Source organism: Hyperolius riggenbachi, chromosome 4, assembly GCF_040937935.1.
Source record: "Hyperolius riggenbachi isolate aHypRig1 chromosome 4, aHypRig1.pri, whole genome shotgun sequence".
NCBI lineage: Eukaryota > Metazoa > Chordata > Amphibia > Anura > Hyperoliidae > Hyperolius > Hyperolius riggenbachi.
This window is the reverse complement of record NC_090649.1, coordinates 483,610,510-483,616,509: the sequence shown is the minus strand read 5'-3', so window position 1 is coordinate 483,616,509 and position 6,000 is coordinate 483,610,510. Positions and strand designations below refer to the sequence as shown.

The window sequence follows — 6,000 nt, the reverse complement described above, 5'->3', positions numbered from 1 at the left end:
CTGCTCTTCATAGCCGCGTATACACACTCTACTTCCTGCTAAACAGGAAGTAGAATGTGTATAAGCGGCTATGCAAACTTAGCTGATTGAATCCCAGTGAGGCCGCTGCTCCCCTGTCCATTATGGGGGGGGGCACCTACCTATGTAACCTATTCTGCATGCACCTACCTATCTACCCTATACTGTGGGCACCTACCTATCTATCCTATACTGAGGGCACTTGCCTATCTATCCTATACTGGGGTCACTTGCCTATCTAACCTATACTGCGGGCACTTACCTACCTTGCCTATACTGGAGAAACCTACCTATCTAACCTATACTCTGAGCACCTACCTATCTATCCTATACTGGGGGGCTCCTACCTATCTATCCTATACTGGGGGCACCAACCTATCTATCCTATACTGGGGGCCCCTACCTATCTAACCTATACTGGGGGCAGCTACCTATCTATCCTATATTGCGGTTACCTACCTATATAACCTATTCTGTGGGAACCTACCTATCTAACCTATACTGCGGGCACCTACCTATCTAACCTATACTGCGGGCACCTACCTATCTAACCTATACTGGGGGCTCCTACCTATCTAGCCTATGCTGTGGGCTCCTACCTATCTAGCCTATGCTGTGGGCTCCTACCTATCTAGCCTATACTGGGGGCTCCTACCTATCTAGCCTATACTGGGGGCACCTACCTATCTAGCCTATACTGGGGGCACCTACCTATCTAACATATACTGGGGGCACCTACCTATCTAACATATACTGGGGGCACCTACCTATCTAACATATACTGGGGGCACCTACCTATCTAACCTATACTAGGGGACCCTACCTATCTAACCTATCCCGGTGCACCTGACTATCTAACCTCTACTGGGGGCAATTATACTAGCTACCTATACTGGGTGCACCTATGCCTCGCTACCTATACTGGGGGGAACCTATAGCTGGCTACCTATACTAAGTGTGCAAGTAGACCTGGCTAACCTATACTGCGGGCACCTATATCTGGCTCCACGGGAGGGGGGGATGCAAATTTTACACCCTTGCCCTGGGTGAAATTTAGCCTAGAAACTGCCCTGCTCACTCCAACCTGAATAATCGCAAATACCGGTACCTTCTGTTTTAAAAAGGCAAACTTTTGTTTAGCAACAGGAAAAACGTTCTCTTTCTTGCAGAATGGGGAATACTGTAGATGGAATTTGTGTTTTATAGAGTTCTGTGTCCCTGTGGAGGAGGTCTCGCCTCGGTGGCCTCACTTCCTGTGCTGTTGACAGTCAGAATTCACGTCAAACCCACAGTTCCCGATACTTAATTGCGATACTGGCAATAATGAATAACAGAATACAAATTAAATAATCTGAAACAAAGCACAGAAGCAGAACGCACGCCATTAAAATAACAAAAGTCAGCGACATGAACAAAACATTTCAATTATGAAGATGAGGGTCGTGAGTGGGAATGTCTCCGATCTGTGCATTAAATAAGCTGCATTCAATTCCTCCATCTGTCCGTCACATTTACATCAAATGACATCTCTCAATTATGGCCGCGCAGAGATGGGTCTAATGCTCGGCTCAACCTCCAGCATTTCAATCATATCAGCAGCTGTAAAGCATAACAATGAAACGCATCAGCAGCAATAACAATGAAACGCATCAGCAGGAATAAGAACAATAAAAAGAAGTGGGAAAAAGTTAAAGGGACCTGTCAGGAACCGGCCCGCGGCACGCCTGCGTATGCGGTTCCCGACTGCGGGTTTGACCAGATCAAGTGGGGAGCAGCCTTATTCAAGCTACAAACAAGGCTGGGACCCCTCAAACACTTCCCACTGCCACCACTAGCCGTTGCTAGACACGTCCACTCAGCTGTCGAGTGCTCAACACGCAATCTGCATTTTCGTATTTGGGTCAGCTTTGCGCTTAGGCCGAATACGAGAACGCCACGCACACACACACAGTTGCAATCTTACACTGTAGTGAAGCAAAACCACTAACAGTCGTTCCGAACGATACGGTTAGACTTCCCACTCGGCTGTTGAGCGGAGAAGTGCCCTATACACACAATGCAACTACAATCTCATACGGTAGTGTCGCTCAATCATACAATCAGGCATGAACTTAGTTACACTTCAGTCTCTTCTAAGCTATGAGTGTTAGTTAAGTACAGCAGAAGTCAAGCTTATTAAATAACAATTTAATATTCCAGAAAAAGAATGGAACACTGCAGAACATAATATATACAAAAGATGTACAAAAAAACAAAGTAAAAAAGTTACAAAGTAAAAGTTACAAGATACACACAAAGATATTTGCATAAAAATAAAAATGGGATATAACATTACCGCTTAGGTTAGAACGTGGTTTGGCGGGAGAACGCCGTTCCGATTCACTCGGGATCCCTCTAGCTATGCGCTACCTCCAAGAGAAAGATCCTTTCTAGGCATTTGGCCCTGCTTTTTATACTGTGAGATACGCCCGGAGGCTACAACTTCCTTGGGGAGGGGAGGAACTAGTTTTAAATAACTTTGCAGACAATTCCCCTCTCCCCATCTCTAATTTACACAGGTAAAAGTGTATTTTAGCACATACATGAAAAGACTTCCCTAGTACAAGTTACAGGTGACAAACACATTGTTGACAGTATTTCCTAGCCGATCAAAGGTAAGGATACGGCTGCTCTTGGCCTGATTAGCCATCTCCTAATTAGAGGCTAGGTAGACAGTCCCTAATTGCAGAGATTTCCCATCTCCCAATAGATGTAATTTACAGGATATAGTTTGCACCTCCACCAATAATTTAATTTCCTCACAATGAAATAGTGTTTAACACACATGTCAAACGTTTGGTGAGGAGGCTCTTCCCGGCTAGTCTAGGAGAGGGCCTGGAGCTGGAGCAAAGCGTAATACGCAAGGCCCAGTATGATAGGGTAGCCGTCCAGGAGTAGGGAAGGGGTGGTGCCTTAGTGTGGTGAGGGAGGAGTGGTGTCCCTGGTGAGTAGCAGGAAGAGGCTGGGCTGGGGAGTAAGGGTATTGCGTAGGGGGTAGGCGGAGCTTAGGCACTCCGCGGAGAGAAGAGAAAAAGTTGGCTGCACGCACTGCTTCTCCACAGCATGGAAGACGTGGAAAGCTTAGTAGCGCGCATCCGCGACGAAGCAGCAGCCAGGGGGCCCAAATGGGTTCAGTCCCAGCTAGCAGCTATGGCCCCGAGTACGTCTGCGCAGCCGGAGGGGAGCCAAGGTGAGGCTGCGCAGGCCAAGCGTAAATCCAGGCCGCCGGAGCGGCTCAGCCCGGACGCCAGGCCAAGACGGAGCAACCGCAGTGGGAGCCCCCACGGGGACCCTCCGGCGCCTCCTGCCAAGCGAACACATGCTAGCGGCAGGGGGGCGGCCGAGAGGAATCCAAGAGGCGGGAAGCGTTCATCCAGTGGCGCGCAGCTGTTTTTTGGAATGGGTGGTGAGGGAGGTTTCAGGTGTACGATCAATTATCCATTACTTGGATGATTTTTTGTTTATGGGGGCATCGGATTCGGGTGAGTGCATTTCCGCGCTTGCCGCAATGAGACATGTGTGTGCTCTGTTCGGGGTGCCTCTGGCAGAGGACAAGACAGAGGGCCCGGTGACGTCCATAAAATTCTTGGGCATCACTATTGACACGTTGGCCATGGAATGTCGGTTACCGCCGGACAAGGTGGAAGATTTAACGGTGGCAGTGAAGCTGGCTGAAAAGTCTAAAAAAATTACGTTGCGAGATCTGCAGTCGTTACTCGGGAAATTGAATTTTGCCTGCAGAATCATGCCCATGGGACGTGTATTCTGCAGGCGGCTGTCCATGGCAATGGCAGGAAAGTCCTCTCCGCACCATCGGATTCATCTATCGGCAGAGTTGCGGGGGGATTTAAGGGTGTGGGTTAGATTTCTGGAGGAATTTAATTGCAGACCCTTACGGATTCAGGAAATGGTGAGTAATGTGGATGCTGAGTTATTCACGGATGCGTCGGGTGCAATCGGTTTTGGAGCCTTTTTGGCAGGAAGTTGGTGTGCCTCCGCCTGGGACATGTCCTGGGTGGAAGCAGGTTTTACCTCCAATTTGGTTATGTTGGAATTGTTTCCGATCGTAGTGGCATTTCGTTTGTGGGGGCAGAGACTGGCTGATAGAACGATTCGAATTAACTGTGATAACATAGGTGTGGTGGCAGCTATAAATAACTTTTCGGCGTCATCAACGCCAGTTATCTGTTTGATGCGGCAGTTAGTACTGGACTGCTTGCATTTGAATTCTCAGATTACTGCAGTGCATTTGCCAGGAATTGATAACGTGATTGCTGATGCCCTCTCTCGATTCCAGTGGGCCAGATTCCGGGCGGCGGCTCCATCGGCGGACGAGAGTGGGGAGGAGTGTCCCGAAGCGGTGTGGAAAATTCCTTTCGGGCAGTATCTGGATTGATCAGGCAATCCTTGTCAGCATCGTCATGGGCAGCGTACACGTTTGGTATGGAACACGTGGGATGCTTTGATGGTACAAGTGGGCGGCTGTCACTCGCAAGAGGACAGGCTATGTCTGCTATTATACTTTGTGGGAAAGTGCTTTTCGGAAGGAATGTCGTCATCAGCAATGTCTAAGAAATTGTCGGCGTTAGCTTTTTGGTTTAAAATTAGGGGTTTTCAGGATGCGACAAAGGATTTTAGGGTGAGGCAGGCATTAAAGGGTTTCAGGGTGGGGGTGATTCACAGGGATTCAAGGCGCCCGGTGTCTTTTGAGCTGTTAGGGAGATTAGTTCTTAGGCTGGATGGGGTTTGTTCATCGGCATTTGAGGTAAGTTTGTTTAGGACAGGGTTCATTTTGGCATTCTTTGAGGCCTTTAGGATAGGGGAATTAGTTAGCAGCAGTAAGGTTAAGGTGGGAGGCATCCTCGCGGAGGACGTCAGGGTGCAGGCGGACTCCGTAGTCATCCGTCTTCGGTTTTCAAAAACGGATCAATCAGGTAAGGGCAGGTGCATCTCTTTATTTCAGACGGACGGCCCGCTTTGTCCTTGCGGAGCAGTGGAAGCTTTTGGGGCCATGAGGCCTTCAGCGGCTCCCTCATTCCTAGTGCATAGAGATGGTACCCCCTTATCCAGGTTCCAATTTATTGCCGTTTTTAGAAAGTGTTTAACTGGGCTTGGGCTCCAGGCACGCGAGTTCGCCTCCCACTCTTTCAGGATAGGTGCAGCCACAGAGGCGTCTAGGTGGGGACTTAGCGAAAATATCATTAAAAGAATAGGGCGATGGGAATCTTCTCGTTATAAGTTGTATGTTAGGCCGCATTTGGTGTGTTAAAAAAAAAAAGGGGGGGCTAGGTATTGGGAGCAGAAGAGGACAATTGTTGTTAGAGACCTGTTGTTTGTATTGCAGGTCCGCAGGTCCTGGTTTGGATTTTCGGACACTCATATGTCCGCTGGGGAGCAAAACGAGCGGAGGTGAGGCCAGAAGGTCGGCAACTTGGCTTCCCCAGGGAGCAGGTTTGTATACGGTGGCTCGGTTTCCCAGGCATGGTGTGGTCTAGGGTAATGCCGGAGCTACACAGATGTTACAGACTTGATAGGGCCCCGGACATTTTGGTGCTACATGTTGGGGGGAATGACCTGGCTGCTAGATCCACAAGGGTGTTAGTAAAGGACATAAAATTTGATTTTTTGCGTATTCGTACGCTTTTTCCGGACGCGATCGTGATATGGTCAGACGTGGTGGCCAGATCGTCTTGGAGGTTGGCGAGATCGGTCAGCAAAGTCAACAGGGCCAGAGTGAAGTTGAACAAGGAGGTGTCTAAATTTTTTATTAGAAATGGGGGCTTGGCCATTAGGCATTTGGAGTTGGAAGAGGATACCCATCTTTTCTTAAGAAGGGATGGGGTTCACCTTACGGATGTGGGGTTGGATTTGTGAGCCCTAGGGATAGAAGATGGAATCCAGCGAGCTCTGAGGTTGGGGGCCTCTCGGGCATGAGGCTTCATG

General features: G+C 48.9%; 1 long non-coding RNA gene across 1 annotated transcript in view; it reads right to left on the bottom strand.

Moving 5' to 3' along the window:
* Positions 1-1,242: 1,242 nt before the first annotated feature.
* The window catches only part of LOC137571016 (uncharacterized), a 70,170-nt gene continuing 65,412 nt past the window's right edge, over positions 1,243-6,000 (bottom strand). Inside the window, exon 4 of the long non-coding RNA XR_011031283.1 lies at positions 1,243-1,617. This is a non-coding gene — a long non-coding RNA (uncharacterized lncRNA). The remainder of the gene's footprint in view (positions 1,618-6,000) is intronic.